At 38.4% G+C, this 17,925-nt stretch overlaps 2 long non-coding RNA genes across 2 annotated transcripts; both read right to left on the minus strand.

Annotated features, from left to right (window-relative positions):
- Nucleotides 1-336: 336 nt before the first annotated feature.
- LOC141332402 (uncharacterized) lies at nucleotides 337-2,972 on the minus strand. The gene is made up of 2 exons (XR_012355303.1): nucleotides 2,809-2,972; nucleotides 337-1,661 (listed from the first exon to the last, which is right to left on the minus strand). It is a non-coding gene; the product is annotated as an uncharacterized lncRNA (long non-coding RNA).
- A 108-nt stretch (nucleotides 2,973-3,080) lies between these two features.
- Nucleotides 3,081-3,608, minus strand: LOC141332401 (uncharacterized). The gene is made up of 3 exons (XR_012355302.1): nucleotides 3,434-3,608; nucleotides 3,228-3,340; nucleotides 3,081-3,145 (listed from the first exon to the last, which is right to left on the minus strand). It is a non-coding gene; the product is annotated as an uncharacterized lncRNA (long non-coding RNA).
- Between the last annotated feature and the right edge of the window lie 14,317 nt (nucleotides 3,609-17,925).

Genomic DNA, 17,925 nt, shown 5'->3' on the forward strand with positions numbered 1-17,925 from the left:
AGTGCCGTCAAACGATTAATCGTGATTAATCAGTCTCGATCCAGCCCTTATGAAGATCTGAGATGACTGAACACCTGAGAAGAGATAATGCCAAGCCCTCAGATGACCTCAGCTGATGCCAACCCTGAAACAACATACAAAACTACCACATTTTGCTATTAGCTTGATCGCAATATATAATCACAGCCTTGTTCACCATCAGTTTGATTACATGTCATTAGCTATTAAAATAATTATGAAAGGCGATTACAATCTGATATTAAACTTGAGTGATAGGGAAATATTCACAGCTGACGAGAGAATAAGACATAAGAAATATGACTCAGTGACTGAAAATGAGAATGATTGCTTTTATTTATCACCATTATAATTCTACTTGTGTCATCAGAGTTTACTTAGCACTTAGATGCAACATTCCACAGAAAAGGGATAAATATTGTATATTACATATACAGAATTGAAACATATCTAGTATACATCCTAACCAGTGCTTGTATATACTTAGTGTGTTCTATATTCATTTTACTTGTGCTCTTGGTACCCATTATATTGTTTACCACATCCAGTGTGAACAATATCAACAATCAATACATTTCTCACAAATTCACAGAAAATCCCTCTGAGTTCAGAATTGGATAGATGTTTTTTTCTTTCCAGAATAAATAATTTAGAAAATACTGGTATGTTACAAGTGCATGAAATTGTCTATCTGACTAAGAAGCTTGTTGTTGTTGTTGTTGTACAGGTTAATATGCAATGGTATCAGACCATCTTGTTCACGAGTTTCTCCCCCAGACGTTTTCTGATGTCATATCCTGTGGCTTTTTGTCATTCCTCTGAGTTGTTTTACAGGTTTCAAAAGCATTGAAATACTTTATCCTTTTGCTCATCAAAGCCTCTTCAGAGTCATCCAGCATTAAAAAGACCTTTAACATTTTCAATGCATTGGATACGTTAGTTTCAGAGGAGCGGCTATGCTGCATTTCAAAAGGGCTACAAATATGTGTGCATGAGACAACGCTTTGTTATTTCAAGATTAAAGTGGAATTTTCCTAAGAGATCAACCATCAGCATTATCAGCACATGATAGTGTTTGTTTTTAATGTGCATAGTCGTTATATTTAGTCTAAGTAAAGTACTGAGTTATAATTGAAATGTTGCAAAGTGTTTTTTTTAACAATTGCTTGTTGTACCCCTTATCCGAAGAATCAGTAATAGTATAGCATTTCAGCATACTTTAGACTTTAAAAAAGCATATTTACTAATGGAACAATTCTGGGAATCAGTATTACGTTAACCAATATTTAAAAAAAACAACATAATTGCACAATGTTAGGTTCTGAAGTAAATCTATGAAAACATGCAGGAACATACAGATCCAGAACCGACATGGAATAAATTATAGCTTAGATCTAGCTTGGAGTTTTTAGAATAGGATTATATAAAATAGTACTTTCATAACTACTTGTTAAGTAGCATCAGTAGCTTCATTTGAGTCCTTCATGTGAGCAGACGTGGAAGACAAGATTCAGACCCGTCTGAATCAGTTATATTGGCATGAGTTTACGGTCAGTTGAACCGTGGAACCAGAAGTGACACAGCAACCAGGACTGAAGCGGTCAACACACTGATCCTGCTGCTGACTTCAGCTGATGAATATGCTGCGTTACAAAGAAAAGGAAACAGACAGAAATTATCAATCGCTGACCTCTTGGAATTTTGCCTGAAGCTCAAGTAGAGTAACAGACGGAGTACAGTTGCAACACTTTAAACTTTTAAAATCCATGTGTACGTTCACATTTGCGTGCATGAAAAATTTCAAGCTTGTAGTCCACATTCCTTCAGTCTTTTTTTGATACTCCTCTATTTTTGTGAATAATTGTTGTTTCCGTCTGATCATAAAACAAACTCTGTTGTTACTGCCAATTGTTGATTGATCATCTGACATTTTTTTGTGTGTGAAAATACTAGAACATGGATGCAAGATTGTGTAATTTTGTTGGGCAATAACCTACACAATTCTGCAAGGCAGTTTGATAAATTTTTAATTGTATTTCTTTAAACAAAAATATTTCATTAGTCATTAGTAGAATACATGTCCATTTTTTTTTTCAACTTTGCAGCTACACAGTAATACTTGCACAGAGGCGGAAAATTTCAACAAAATTGGCCAAAAAAAAAAGTTTGGAAAGTTTCCAAAAATTCTGGAATTTACTGTCAACACTACATGTCAACTTCCTCTACTAACCCAAACCATAACAAAACAGTGTACTAATGAGAGTTAGCTGACATGTAGTTGCAAATTAATGGTAGTTAGTTGCCATGTAGTCCCAAAGTTACTTGTAGTTAGTAGAATGTCAGAAGTTGAAGCAAAAAGTGCACGGTTGCAATATGAGTAATTCAGTTTGAAAACTTGATATTCCTGCATTATAACTAGGAACTGGCCAGTTCACAGTCTGCACCAAAACTTGTCCGCAAATTAATGTTATTTAGGACATGCTAGTCATTGATGCCCTGTTCTGAAATTCAACAAAACTTTGGGCCACAAAGGTTACATTGGTCTGGATTGCTGGATTTTTTTAAGTATCACAAATTGTGCAAAACTTTCTACTTGTGCACCACAGCAAAATACAAACAAGTTGCAACTGTACTCTTCCTTACAATGATATAACAGGGTTTCTACGATGCTTAAAAAGGTCTCAAAACATCTTAAATTTACCTTTAGAAACCCTGTATAATTGCAGTAATCAAAGTAAAAAAGAGTGCACAATATTTCACTGCAGTGCAAGAGTAAAGTGCATCACTTACTTGCGTTATTTATAATAATTGAAGAAGTGAAGATCTGGAAGGATAACGTGTTGTTTCTTGCTGCTCGAACTATAGTGTTCACTATCTGGGTGCTATTGGGTAGAGTAACATCTGCTCCGAATACAAGATCCATGCTGTTTTGGAGCGTAGGCACACTCCTTGTTTTAACGTTAGCCTCGCTGGAGAGAGTTTGGAATCAAGATTTGTTAATGAAACAAGTGTTAATGTTGAATCAAAAGCTATATTTGAAGAATGCACCAGCATGTTCATACCCGAAGCTTGTTACAGATATGGTGCTGAATGATGCAGGGTAATCAGCCAGGAAAAAGGGTTCAAGCTGCAAAACAAGAGTTGCTTGAGTAAATTGGCTTTCACTTAGACAAGTAACCAAAATTCAAAAGCAGACACTTCACACTCACCCCTGTTTTTATCATTGTAGCCCTGTCCAGAAATTCAGTAGAAGTTTTATTGGAAAGAGCAGCCACAAAGGTTCCATTGGTGAAGATTGTCAGTGGAATGATCTGCATTGATTCTACAAAAAAAGGAATTGATTTTTAAAGAAAGCGTACAGATGTGAACAGTTAAGCGTTCAGTCTTAAAATCTGGCATATCTTAATCAACTTACTAACGACAGTAATAGAGGTGGCATCAAGGGTGAGGTTAAAGCCTGCAGTTGAATTAGCAGCTGCTTCTTTTAGAGTCTCCACAATGTCTTTGTTGGTGGGGATCGGTTCGGTGGACTCTTCACTAAACACCAGCTGAACCTCCGCCTGTACATTTGATTCTGCCCGGTTTCTGAAAACAGCTCTGGAAAAGAGGTGTTTTCTGGTTTTAATTACATATATGATCTCATTGTTGGATTGTGATGCACAGATGGGAAGAAGCAGATTTTTGTTTCATAAATGCAACATAATATATAAAAGTAACAGGTTGCAGGGGTGTAGATTATTAAAGCAATCATTTAAAGTAAGGAATCAAACTATAACTTTTACTTACATGAATGCAAGCACGATGGTTCTGACAAAACGAGGCCCAAACTTTTTTTTATAGACTTCATCAAACTGTGAAAACAGTGAGTCAGTTTTAGGAAAGTTTCAAACAATTGCATTTTATGGAAATATATCATATTTTTATTTTTATTTTTTGTCTTTTAAATGCACTCTTAAAAATAAAGGTTCTTCAAGTGATGCCATAGAAGAATCAGTTTTGGTTTCACAAAAAAACAGTCAAAGGTTCTTTAAAGAACCATCTCTTACTTTCCTTTTTATAATCTGAAGAACCTTCTTTCGCCACAAAGAACCTTTTGTGAAACAGAAAGGTTCTTCGGATGTTAAAGGTTCTTTATGGAACCAATAAGACAAAAAAAAGTTTCTTCTATGGCATCGTGAAGCACCTTTATTTTTAAGAGTGTAGAGTACTAAAAAATGTGTATTTTGATATACAGACAAGTACGAAACAAAGTTATTTTTTTTTTCTTTCAAGTTTTACTATTATTTAAAATAGACCATTTAACATTTATTTGTGTCTTTGCAAATGCGTGCACTGTATTGTTCTGCAGTTTGAAACGTACCATACTCTCTACTTTTGAGGCAAGTTCTTTAAACTCTGGAGTTGTCGGGATTGCCAGTTCTGGAACAAACACCACTATGATGACGATCTGTATGGCTACAGATGGTGGAGGACGTGCTGGTGCTGTTGTTGTGGTGGTGGTTGTTGTTGAGGTGGTTGTTGCTGTTGTTGTTGTTGTTGTTGTTGTTGTTGTTGTTGTTGTTGTTGTTGTTGTTGTTGTTGTTGTTGTTGAAGTAGGACTGGTCTTAGTTGTTGTGGTTGTTGTTGTTGGTGTTGTGGTAGGTGTGGTTGTAGTTGTGTTAGGCGTGGTGGTTGTAGTTGTTGTTGTAGTTGTGGTAGGTGTAGTTGTAGTTGTGTTAGGCGTGGTTGTAGTTGTTGTTGTAGTTGTGGTAGGTGTAGTTGTAGTTGTGTTAGGCGTGGTTGTAGTTGTTGTTGTAGTTGTGGTAGGTGTGGTTGTTGTTGTAGTTGTGGTAGGGGTAGTTGTAGTTGTGTTAGGCGTGGTTGTTGTTGTTGTAGGTGTAGTTGTAGTTGTAGTGGCTATGGTAGTTGTGCTGAAGGGGTCTGTTACTGTTGTATGAGTTTGGACGTATTGTAGATTGTGGGGAAAAATACAAATAACAGTTGAGAAAGTTGATCTCCAACAAAAAAAAAAAAAAAAAAAAACCCAGTGCGATAGCTATTGTTTAATAGCAATACAGAAAGCTTTCCAAATAGTTTTAAACAACATTGCATTGATGACGCTGGTTGTTTGACTTACCTGTTACACTGGTGATTTTCAGAGTGACGTTAGCTTGCATGATAGTTTCTATTATTTCATTGTTCGTGGGTAAGGTTCCAAATGTCACATTCAAGTCAGTGACAATTGACCCCGCACTACAAATAAGAAAGAGTGGTGTTATACAAGTCTGTCAGATGCTTTTAACAAATTTCATATACAGTACCATGCTTAGGCATACTAATTTTGCTTTAAGATATTTTATATATTTTTTATATATTTTGCTTTCGTAAACCAGTGGAAAATATCCATTTTAGATTTACAAACATTCCTCTTGCAAATTTTTGGTATGTATTTGAGATAAACAACTTTGTATAAACAAGAAGTCCAACAACTACTTCTATGGCCAACACATATATCTCATCTGACCATTGTCTGGGATTACTTAAAGAGATGGAAGTGATTGAAACTAAAGCCTAAATCAATAGGATTAGTAGTGTAAAAGAATGGATTAAAATTCATTTTTATTTATTTATTAGATTTTGTTATCTGATTTATCAAAAAAGATACTCCACAGATTAATCAATTATCAAAATAACAGTTATTTAGAGCCCTAGTTGCCTCTGTCTGTGTGATCCCATAGAAATGTTTGGAAAACTAAAAATGATTATTTCTTACATGCACAATAAAGAAGAAAATGTATAAATTGCTGTCTAAACTGATCTGTAAACCATTTTTGTATCTGTATTTCCATTTAGAGGGAAGAAATACTCACAAGAACCGATAAACTGCCAGTCTGAAGAAGGAAGGGAATTTCCTTCTAAATAATGGGTCCAACTGTGGAAGACAGTTTGACAATGTCAGGTTCAGCATTTATGAATTTCATCAGTTATGAATTTTAACCACAGGAAAAATACAACTGTTCTTGAGAAATTGAAGTCAATAGTGAGGATGCCAAATAGAAAGTGCGGTTGGCAATTCTTTGATGTATTAAAGGTTGTATCAGCGATTTCTAGCCTAAAACATAAAGTGTCAATTTCAGCTGACCTTTCTTCACGATCTGCTCGCTGCCTGCCCCATAAATTGTCTGTGAAAAAACCGCGTCTCTCTGGTCAGCCTAGGGTCCGAGATATGCCAAAAAAACAATCGGTGCTACCAACTATTCCACAGATAAACAAACAGTGTTCCAACCAATCAGCGTCAGACAATTTATGGGGCAGGCAGCGAGCGGATCGTGATGAAAGGTCAGCTGAATTTGACACTTTATGTTTTAGGCTAGAAATCGCTGATACAACCTTTAACATTTAGCAAAAACATTTAAGCAAATTATTAAAATAGCAGCATATTAATATTTACTCCAGGGCAAAAATAAAATAGAACACTATTTGCACCGGAGTAAAAATAACATACATAACAGTCTGTATAGGGTGCAATTAATTATTTACATTACTATATACTTTTGCTGAATACATTCAAATGTAAACAGTTTGTTACTATTTAATTTGCAATGCAGACTGCATATACATTAAATATTTGCTACACAACGTACCTCATTTAGGACTTTCTTTTCTCTGTTTTTATATGTGTCCGAAGCTGAATTTAACAGATTGTTGTCAAAAGTTTCATTGCTGGAAAACCTAACATGAACTAACTGGGTTGTGATTGGGGTTGTTGTGGCTTGAGCTGTGGTTATTGTGGATTGAACGGTTGTATCTGGACTAGTTTGTAGAGTTGTAATTGTTGAAGCTTGTGTTGTTGTAATAGGGCTTGTTAATATTGGTTGAATTGTATTTGCTGTTGTAGATTCAGTTGTTGCAGTTGTAGGTGGGTTTGTTGTACCTAGGGTTGTAGATTCAGTTGTTGCAGTTGTTGGTGCGTTTGTTGTACCTAGAGTTGTAGATTCAGTTGTTGCAGTTGTAGGTGGGTTTGTTGTACCTAGAGTTGTAGATTCAGTTGTTGCAGTTGTTGGTGCGTTTGTTGTACCTAGAGTTGTAGATTCAGTTGTTGCAGTTGTTGGTGCGTTTGTTGTACCTAGAGTTGTAGATTCAGTTGTTGCAGTTGTTGGTGCGTTTGTTGTACCTAGAGTTGTAGATTCAGTTGTTGCAGTTGTTGGTGCGTTTGTTGTACCTAGAGTTGTAGATTCAGTTGTTGCAGTTGTTGGTGCGTTTGTTGTACCTAGAGTTGTAGATTCAGTTGTTGCAGTTGTTGGTGCGTTTGTTGTACCTAGAGTTGTAGATTCAGTTGTTGCAGTTGTAGGTGGGTTTGTTGTACCTAGAGTTGTAGATTCAGTTGTTGCAGTTGTTGGTGCGTTTGTTGTACCTAGAGTTGTAGATTCAGTTGTTGCAGTTGTTGGTGCGTTTGTTGTACCTAGAGTTGTAGATTCAGTTGTTGCAGTTGTAGGTGGGTTTGTTGTACCTAGAGTTGTAGATTCAGTTGTTGCAGTTGTTGGTGCGTTTGTTGTACCTAGGGTTGTAGATTCAGTTGTTGCAGTTGTTGGTGCGTTTGTTGTACCGAGGGTTGTAGATTCTGTTGTTGCAGTTGTTGGTGCGTTTGTTGTACCTAGAGTTGTAGATTCAGTTGTTGCAGTTGTTGGTGCGTTTGTTGTACCGAGGGTTGTAGATTCAGTTGTTGCAGTTGTTGGTGCGTTTGTTGTACCGAGGGTTGTAGATTCTGTTGTTGCAGTTGTTGGTGCATTTGTTGTACCTAGAGTTGTAGATTCAGTTGTTGCAGTTGTAGGTGACTTTGTTGTACCGAGGGTTGTAGATTCTGTTGTTGCAGTTGTTGGTGCGTTTGTTGTACCTAGAGTTGTAGATTCAGTTGTTGCAGTTGTAGGTGACTTTGTTGTACCGAGGGTTGTAGATTCTGTTGTTGCAGTTGTTGGTGCGTTTGTTGTACCTAGAGTTGTAGATTCAGTTGTTGCAGTTGTAGGTGCGTTTATTGTACCGAGGGATGTAGATTCAGTTGTTGCAGTTGTTGGTGCGTTTGTTGTACCGAGGGATGTAGATTCAGTTGTTGCAGTTGTGGGTGCGTTTGTTGTACCGAGGGATGTAGATTCTGTTGTTGCAGTTGTAGATGGGTTTGTTGTACTGAGCGTTGTAGATTCAGTTGTTGCAGTTGTAGGTCGGTTTGTTGTACCAAGGGTTGTAGATTCAGTTGTTTGTGTTGTTTCTGTAGATGAGGTGCTAGTTGTAGGTGAGCTTGTTGTACTCAGGGTTGTAGGTGAGTCTGTAGTTGTCTCTGTAGATGAGGCGCTAGTTGTAGGTGAGTTTGTAGTTGTTTCTGTGGATGAGGCTCTAGTTGTAGGTGAGTTTGTAGTTGTTTCTGTGGATGAGGCGCTAGTTGTAGGTGAGTTTGTAGTCGTTTCTGTAGATGAGGCGCTAGTTGTAGGTGAGTTTGTAGTCGTTTCTGTAGATGAGGCGCTAGTTGTAGGTGAGTTTGTAGTTGTTTCTGTGGATGAGGCTCTAGTTGTAGGTGAGTTTGTAGTTGTTTCTGTGGATGAGGCTCTAGTTGTAGGTGAGTTTGTAGTTGTTTCTGTGGATGAGGCGCTAGTTGTAGGTGAGTTTGTAGTCGTTTCTGTGGATGAGGCGCTAGTTGTAGGTGAGTTTGTAGTTGTTTCTGTGGATGAGGCTCTAGTTGTAGGTGAGTTTGTAGTTGTTTCTGTGGATGAGGCGCTAGTTGTAGGTGAGTTTGTAGTTGTTTCTGTGGATGAGGCGCTAGTTGTAGGTGAGTTTGTAGTTGTTTCTGTGGATGAGACGCTAGTTGTAGGTGAGTTTGTAGTTGTTTCTGTGGATGAGGCGCTAGTTGTAGGTGAGTTTGTAGTTGTTTCTGTGGATGAGGCGCTAGTTGTAGGTGAGTTTGTAGTTGTTTCTGTGGATGAGGCGCTAGTTGTAGGTGAGTTTGTAGTTGTTTCTGTGGATGAGACGCTAGTTGTAGGTGAGTTTGTAGTTGTTTCTGTGGATGAGGCGCTAGTTGTAGGTGAGATTGTAGTTGTTTCTGTAGATGAGGCGCTAGTTGTAGGTGAGTTTGTAGTTGTTTCTGTGGATGAGGCGCTAGTTGTAGGTGAGTTTGTAGTTGTTTCTGTGGATGAGACGCTAGTTGTAGGTGAGTTTGTAGTTGTTTCTGTGGATGAGGCGCTAGTTGTAGGTGAGATTGTAGTTGTTTCTGTAGATGAGGCGCTAGTTGTAGGTGAGTTTGTAGTTGTTTCTGTAGATGAGGCGCTAGTTGTAGGTGAGTTTGTAGTTGTTTCTGTGGATGAGACGCTAGTTGTAGGTGAGTTTGTAGTTGTTTCTGTGGATGAGGCGCTAGTTGTAGGTGAGTTTGTAGTTGTTTCTGTGGATGAGGCGCTAGTTGTAGGTGAGTTTGTAGTTGTTTCTGTAGATGATGCGCTAGTTGTAGGTGAGTTTGTAGTTGTTTCTGTGGATGAGGCGCTAGTTGTAGGTGAGTTTGTAGTTGTTTCTGTGGATGAGGCGCTAGTTGTAGGTGAGTTTGTAGTTGATTCTGTAGATGATGCGCTAGTTGTAGTTGTTTCTGTGGATGAGGCGCTAGTTGTAGGTGAGTTTGTTGTTTCTGTGGATGAGGCGCTAGTTGTAGGTGAGTTTGTAGTTGTTTCTGTGGATGAGGCGCTAGTTGTAGGTGAGTTTGTAGTTGTTTCTGTAGATGAGGCGCTAGTTGTAGGTAAGTTTGTAGTTGTTTCTGTAGATGAGGCGCTAGTTGTGGGTGAGATTGTAGTTGTTTCTGTGGATGAGGCGCTAGTTGTAGGTGAGATTGTAGTTGTTTCTGTGGATGAGGAGCTAGTTGTAGGTGAGATTGTAGTTGTTTCTGTGGATGAGGTGCTAGTTGTAGGTGAGTTTGTAGTTGTTTCTGTGGATGAGGCGCTAGTTGTAGGTGAGATTGTAGTTGTTTCTGTGGATGAGGCGCTAGTTGTAGGTGAGTTTGTAGTTGTTTCTGTGAATGAGGCGCTAGTTGTAGGTGAGATTGTAGTTGTTTCTGTGGATGAGGCGCTAGTTGTAGGTGAGATTGTAGCTGTTTCTGTGGATGAGGCGCTGGTTGTAGGTGAGTTTGTAGTTGTTTCTGTAGATGAGGCGCTAGTTGTAGGTGAGTTTGTAGTTGTTTCTGTAGATGAGGCGCTAGTTGTAGGTGAGTTTGTAGTTGTTTCTGTGGATGAGGCGCTGGTTGTAGGTGAGTTTGTAGTTGTTTCTGTAGATGAGGCGCTAGTTGTAGGTGAGTTTGTAGTTGTTTCTGTGGATGAGGCGCTAGTTGTAGGTGAGATTGTAGTTGTTTCTGTGGATGAGGCGCTAGTTGTAGGTGAGTTTGTAGTTGTTTCTGTGAATGAGGCGCTAGTTGTAGGTGAGATTGTAGTTGTTTCTGTGGATGAGGCGCTAGTTGTAGGTGAGATTGTAGCTGTTTCTGTGGATGAGGCGCTGGTTGTAGGTGAGTTTGTAGTTGTTTCTGTAGATGAGGCGCTAGTTGTAGGTGAGTTTGTAGTTGTTTCTGTAGATGAGGCGCTAGTTGTAGGTGAGTTTGTAGTTGTTTCTGTGGATGAGGCGCTGGTTGTAGGTGAGTTTGTAGTTGTTTCTGTAGATGAGGCGCTAGTTGTAGGTGAGATTGTAGTTGTTTCTGTGGATGAGGCGCTAGTTGTAGGTGAGTTTGTAGTTGTTTCTGTGGATGAGGCGCTAGTTGTAGGTGAGATTGTAGTTGTTTCTGTGGATGAGGCGCTAGTTGTAGGTGAGATTGTAGTTGTTTCTGTGGATGAGGGGCTAGTTGTAGGTGAGTTTGTAGTTGTTTCTGTGGATGAGGTGCTGGTTGTAGGTGAGATTGTAGTTGTTTCTGTAGATGAGGCGCTAGTTGTAGGTGAGTTTGTAGTTGTTTCTGTAGATAAGGCGCTAGTTGTAGGTGAGTTTGTAGTTGTTTCTGTGGATGAGGCGCTAGTTGTAGGTGAGTTTGTAGTTGTTTCTGTGGATGAGGCGCTAGTTGTAGGTGAGTTTGTAGTTGTTTCTGTGGATGAGGCGCTGGTTGTAGGTGAGATTGTAGTTGTTTCTGTAGATGAGGCGCTAGTTGTAGGTGAGTTTGTAGTTGTTTCTGTAGATGAGGCGCTGGTTGTAGGTGAGTTTGTAGTTGTTTCTGTGGATGAGGCGCTAGTTGTAGGTGAGATTGTAGTTGTTTCTGTGGATGAGGCGCTAGTTATAGGTGAGATTGTAGTTGTTTCTGTGGATGAGGCGCTAGTTGTAGGTGAGTTTGTAGTTGTTTCTGTGGATGAGGCGCTAGTTGTAGGTGAGTTTGTAGTTGTTTCTGTAGATGAGGCGCTAGTTGTAGGTGAGTTTGTAGTTGTTTCTGTGGATGAGGAGCTAGTTGTAGGTGAGATTGTAGTTGTTTCTGTAGATGAGGCGCTGGTTGTAGGTGAGTTTGTAGTTGTTTCTGTAGATGAGGCGCTAGTTGTAGGTGAGTTTGTAGTTGTTTCTGTAGATGAGGCGCTAGTTGTAGGTGAGATTGTAGTTGTTTCTGTAGATGAGGCGCTGGTTGTAGGTGAGTTTGTAGTTGTTTCTGTGGATGAGGCGCTGGTTGTAGGTGAGTTTGTAGTTGTTTCTGTGGATGAGGCGCTAGTTGTAGGTGAGATTGTAGTTGTTTCTGTGGATGAGGCGCTATTTGTAGGTGAGATTGTAGTTGTTTCTGTGGATGAGGCGCTAGTTGTAGGTGAGTTTATAGATGTTTCTGTGGATGAGGCGCTAGTTGTAGGTGAGATTGTAGTTGTTTCTGTGGATGAGGCGCTGGTTGTAGGTGAGTTTGTAGTTGTTTCTGTGGATGAGGCGCTAGTTGTAGGTGAGTTTGTAGTTGTTTCTGTGGATGAGGCGCTAGTTGTAGGTGAGTTTGTAGTTGTTTCTGTGGATGAGGCGCTGGTTGTAGGTGAGTTTGTAGTTGTTTCTGTAGATGAGGCGCTAGTTGTAGGTGAGATTGTAGTTGTTTCTGTAGATGAGGCGCTAGTTGTAGGTGAGTTTGTAGTTGTTTCTGTGGATGAGGCGCTAGTTGTAGGTGAGATTGTAGTTGTTTCTGTGGATGAGGCGCTAGTTGTAGGTGAGATTGTAGTTGTTTCTATGGATGAGGCGCTAGTTGTAGGTGTGTTTGTAGTTGTTTCTGTGGATGAGGCGCTAGTTGTAGGTGAGTTTGTAGTTTTTTCTGTAGATGAGGCGCTAGTTGTAGGTGAGTTTGTAGTTGTTTCTGTGGATGAGGCGCTAGTTGTAGGTGAGATTGTAGTTGTTTCTGTAGATGAGACGCTGGTTGTAGGTGAGTTTGTAGTTGTTTCTGTAGATGAGGCACTAGTTGTAGGTGAGATTGTAGTTGTTTCTGTAGATGAGGCACTAGTTGTAGGTGAGATTGTAGTTGTTTCTGTGGATGAGGCACTAGTTGTAGGTGAGATTGTAGTTGTTTCTGTAGATGAGGCGCTAGTTGTAGGTGAGATTGTAGTTGTTTCTGTGGATGAGGCGCTAGTTGTAGGTGAGATTGTAGTTGTTTCTGTAGATGAGGCGCTAGTTGTAGGTGAGATTGTAGTTGTTTCTGTAGACGAGGCACTAGTTGTAGGTGAGTTTGTAGTTGTTTCTGTGGATGAGGCACTAGTTGTAGGTGAGATTGTAGTTGTTTCTGTAGATGAGGCACTAGTTGTAGGTGAGATTGTAGTTGTTTCTGTAGGTGAGGCACTAGTTGTAGGTGAGATTGTAGTTGTTTCTGTAGATGAGGCACTAGTTGTAGGTGAGATTGTAGTTGTTTCTGTAGATGAGGCACTAGTTGTAGGTGAGATTGTAGTTGTTTCTGTAGATGAGGCACTAGTTGTAGGTGAGATTGTAGTTGTTTCTGTAGGTGAGGCACTAGTTGTAGGTGAGATTGTAGTTGTTTCTGTAGATGAGGCACTAGTTGTAGGTGAGATTGTAGTTGTTTCTGTGGATGAGGCACTAGTTGTAGGTGAGTTTGTAGTTGTTTCTGTGGATGAGGCGCTGGTTGTAGGTGAGTTTGTAGTTGTTTCTGTAGATGAGGCGCTAGTTGTAGGTGAGATTGTAGTTGTTTCTGTAGATGAGGCGCTAGTTGTAGGTGAGTTTGTAGTTGTTTCTGTGGATGAGGCGCTAGTTGTAGGTGAGATTGTAGTTGTTTCTGTAGATGAGACGCTGGTTGTAGGTGAGTTTGTAGTTGTTTCTGTAGATGAAGCGCTAGTTGAAGTTGTTTCTGTAGATGAGGCGCTAGTTGTAGGTGAGTTTGTAGTTGTTTCTGTAGATGAGGCGCTAGTTGTAGGTGAGTTTGTAGTTGTTTCTGTAGATGAGGCGCTAGTTGTAGGTGAGATTGTAGTTGTTTCTGTAGATGAGGCGCTAGTTGTAGGTGAGTTTGTAGTTGTGTCTGTGGATGAGGCGCTAGTTGTAGGTGAGATTGTAGTTGTTTCTGTAGATGAGGCGCTGGTTGTAGGTGAGTTTGTAGTTGTTTCTGTGGATGAGGCGCTAGTTGTAGGTGAGATTGTAGTTGTTTCTGTAGATGAGGCGCTAGTTGTAGGTGAGTTTGTAGTTGTTTCTGTAGATGAGGCGCTAGTTGTAGGTGAGATTGTAGTTGTTTCTGTAGATGAGGCGCTAGTTGAAGTTGTTTCTGTGGATGAGGCGCTAGTTGTAGGTGAGTTTGTAGTTGTTTCTGTAGATGAGGCGCTGGTTGTAGGTGAGTTTGTAGTTGTTTCTGTAGATGAGGCGCTAGTTGTAGGTGAGTTTGTAGTTGTTTCTGTGGATGAGGCGCTAGTTGTAGGTGAGATTGTAGTTGTTTCTGTAGATGAGGCGCTGGTTGTAGGTGAGTTTGTAGTTGTTTCTGTAGATGAGGCGCTAGTTGTAGGTGAGATTGTAGTTGTTTCTGTAGATGAGGCGCTAGTTGAAGTTGTTTCTGTGGATGAGGCGCTAGTTGTAGGTGAGTTTGTAGTTGTTTCTGTAGATGAGGCGCTAGTTGTAGGTGAGTTTGTAGTTGTTTCTGTAGATGAGGCGCTAGTTGTAGGTGAGTTTGTAGTTGTTTCTGTGGATGAGGCGCTAGTTGTAGGTGAGATTGTAGTTGTTTCTGTAGATGAGGCGCTGGTTGTAGGTGAGTTTGTAGTTGTTTCTGTAGATGAGGCGCTAGTTGTAGGTGAGATTGTAGTTGTTTCTGTAGATGAGACGCTAGTTGTAATTGTTTCTGTGGATGAGGCGCTGGTTGTAGGTGAGTTTGTAGTTGTTTCTGTAGATGAGGCGCTAGTTGTAGGTGAGTTTGTAGTTGTTTCTGTGGATGAGGCGCTAGTTGTAGGTGAGATTGTAGTTGTTTCTGTGGATGAGGCGCTAGTTGTAGGTGAGATTGTAGTTGTTTCTGTGGATGAGGCGCTAGTTGTAGGTGAGATTGTAGTTGTTTCTGTGGATGAGGCGCTAGTTGTAGGTGAGTTTGTAGTTGTTTCTGTGGATGAGGCGCTGGTTGTAGGTGAGATGGTTGTACCAAGGGTTGTAGATTCAGTTGTTGCAGTTGTAGCTGAGTTTGTTGTACCCGTGGTCATAGATTCTGTTGTTGCTGATGTTGTTTCGGCAGTGGTGCTACCAAACACTGTCATTAAAAAAATCCAAGTGTTATAGCAATTGTCACATGTAAATAAGAAATAAGTGAAATAAAGAATTTGGATAGTCGGTCATATACAGACCTAAACTTAACACTACAATTAGCAGTGCTTTTCTACTCATCTTTGTAGCTGTCAAATCGATCACCTATAAACATATAATACATACATTAGCAAATATGTAAATTAAATGGCATAATTTTGGCATGTCAGTCAAGTTGGAAAAAACCCTAATAATATAACACCCTCTTTCCAGATGACGTCTGTTTTTTTTTTTTTTTTTTTTTTTTTTTTTGCTTATACAAGATAATTTGTCCACATGAAATATTTCCCTGCCAAACACGGAATTTCACGATTGTCTGTGTTTTCACTTTTATACGCTAGAGGGGGCGCTATTACGCATCTTCTGAATGAGTCTAGAATGTGCAGATCAAAAACCAGGCGGGGAAGACACAGAAATGAGCAATTTCACATTTAAGCATATGCATATGATGCGATCATCGACACTAAACTGCATATAAATGAAAAAAGTCTAATGTTGAGTGAAATGTCAATCCAGGAAGTGGTAACGGACTGTGCAAGGAGTGCAGATAGAAGCCATCTACTGCATCTTTGCTTTAATAATAGTACTAAATATGCTCTAAATTAACCATTCTTCATTTGTGGTGGCAAACACAGTTGAAATAAACTTTAAATACCAATAAATCATAATAATAGTTATATTTTTGTTTTAAAATACAAATTTGTTGGAGAGATTGCATTTGTAGCAAAATAAGTGCATGTTCCTGCCATACCTCAGAGTATTTCAACACAAATCAAGTGATTGTTTTATGAATATTGTTAATTACGTTCTTATTATTATTTCCAAAATATTTCCTTGACATCTTGAAATCATCATCAAGGCAGCCTTCATTTTAGAAAAGTCTGGATTCAGGCTAATTTGTCTGTGGTGTTACCGTCTTTGGTAACACCACAGACTCTATAACATTGGTTCTAAATTCCAGTCCTGGGGCCCCCTGCTCTGCACATTTTGCAAGTCTCCCTTATTTAACACACCTGATTTGCTGAATTGTTAAACCTTTTATGCAACATGAAGTCTGTGGTGTTACTTCAAATGTATCTGAAATTTCTTTCCTTTAGAGACATTTATTCTTATAATTTAATGTTTTTAGACTGTAAAGTGATTTTAATCTTTTACAATAAAAACTATAAAGGTACCACAGAACATTTTTCTTGTCTTTTTTTTATGTATATCCAAACAATGATTGAAGCTAGAAATAAAAAAAAATGTTTAAAAGTAGAGGTTCAGTTCTTTATTTTGGTGTAGTGCATGTTCAGATATGCATACAACAAAATATTATGTGGACCATAAAGGTCTAGCGAAAATCATCAAAAATGCTGTGGCTGGCAGCTTTTTTTTAAAAACGCTGATGGGAAATGAGTTAATGAAGATGAAAATAATAATGATGAAAAACAAAAACAAGGGAAGAATTACACTACCGTTCAAAAGTTTAAGGTCCCTTTAAGGTTTTTTGATAATAAGATTTAAAGTTAAGTAAGTTAAAGTAAAAAAAAATAAGTTTTAAATAATCTTTATCAAGACTTAAGGTTTAAAATAATGGTTTTCTATGTGAATATATGTTCAAATGTAATTTATTCCTGTGATCAAATCTTTTCTTCAGCATCATTACTCAAGTCTTCAGTGTCACATAATCCTTCAGAAATCATTCTAATATACTGATGCTCAAGAAACATTCCTGATTATCAGTGTTAAAAATCAGTTGCCCTGCTTCATATTTAAATAGAAATTGTCACTTCTCATAAATTTACTGCATTCTTACACAATAAATGTATTTATTTCTTTAAAAAATGTACTGATTTAAACTTTTGAACAGTAGTGTAGATAATTGTGAAAATTATTAAATCATCCCTAAAGCAGTTCCACAGAAGACAATTGTAATTATTCAGCTTATTTTAAAGTTCAGTGTTTAAAATAAACATAATAATTTTAAAAATCACAATTAAATTTACAAATAATCTCAATTCGAAAAAAGATTCGAAAAACGGTTATGAGTATAAATCAGAAGGTATGGCTATAGAAGTAAGTCAAAGTCAAACTCACCCAATCCATTTTGCACCTGAGTGCAATTTCTTACACACAGGTAAAGTCCCTTGATTAAAGCAAGTAAACTCATCCTCTCCTCAAAGTCCACGTTTTTATTAGCTCTGTTTCAAGTCACATGACACAAACCTGCTGTCACTCTAAGTGGTGATGCATTGTGAATACATTCCATCTTTAACCAAACTGGATATGCGTACTTATTTAACAATGCATTCCTCCCGAAACATGCAGTCTTATGAAATTCTGCCTTTGAAAGCAAGTGATAATAGGGTGTTTTGTTTGTTTCATTAAAATGATTAAACCAATCAAACATACTGTAGACTGCTATAACAGTGTATATTATATTGATTGCTGATCATTTCATTCTAAAAACAATGTAATACCTATTTGAAAAATGTCTTTCCAAAGCAGTTTGCATTTATTTCTTGTGTAGAGCACATTGGACCCTATTTGATAGTTAATGATGACAAAAATGTTTTATTGTCATTATGGCAAAATTTGGTGGTTGAAACAAAAAGGAAAAGGGGAGGGGAAAAAACTGAAATTGAATTCATTTGCCGTCGAGATGAATAACCATGATCACAAATCCTTCAGAGATGCTATGCAGGTTTTCGCAATGAAGTGTCGCATGTTATCAAGCCATCCCATCCGTTTGAGTTTGTCCCAGATGGTGGGAAATTAATTTAATTCATCCAATTGATCTACAGTTGTCATATTCCTCATCTTATAGATCTAATCTTACAGTCTACAAGCTTGCATAATTCGTGAGGTGTTTGCATATCTGTTTATCCATCTGCTAAAGGAATGTGGTCAGTCCGAATATGCGTTTTTAATGTAAAAAGATTTAATCTGACATATTTTACATGTATTAATTCAGCGGATTACTTTGGAATATTCCTAGAACACATTTTTAAAGTTAAAAATAAGTACAAGATAAGTACCATAAAACAAAGGGCAAAAGGTTTTGCATGTTATTCAGTATATGCATAGATGTGGATAGTCTTTGTACAGACATTGCGTAATAGACACCAGTGGCACTACAACAAATAGAATAACCATACAGTATTGCTAAGTACAACGTTTAACATACTTGATATATTGTTTCAGTCTTTATTTGTTTGTGTT

Source organism: Garra rufa, chromosome 3 (genome assembly GCF_049309525.1).
Source record: "Garra rufa chromosome 3, GarRuf1.0, whole genome shotgun sequence".
Taxonomy (NCBI): domain Eukaryota; kingdom Metazoa; phylum Chordata; class Actinopteri; order Cypriniformes; family Cyprinidae; genus Garra; species Garra rufa.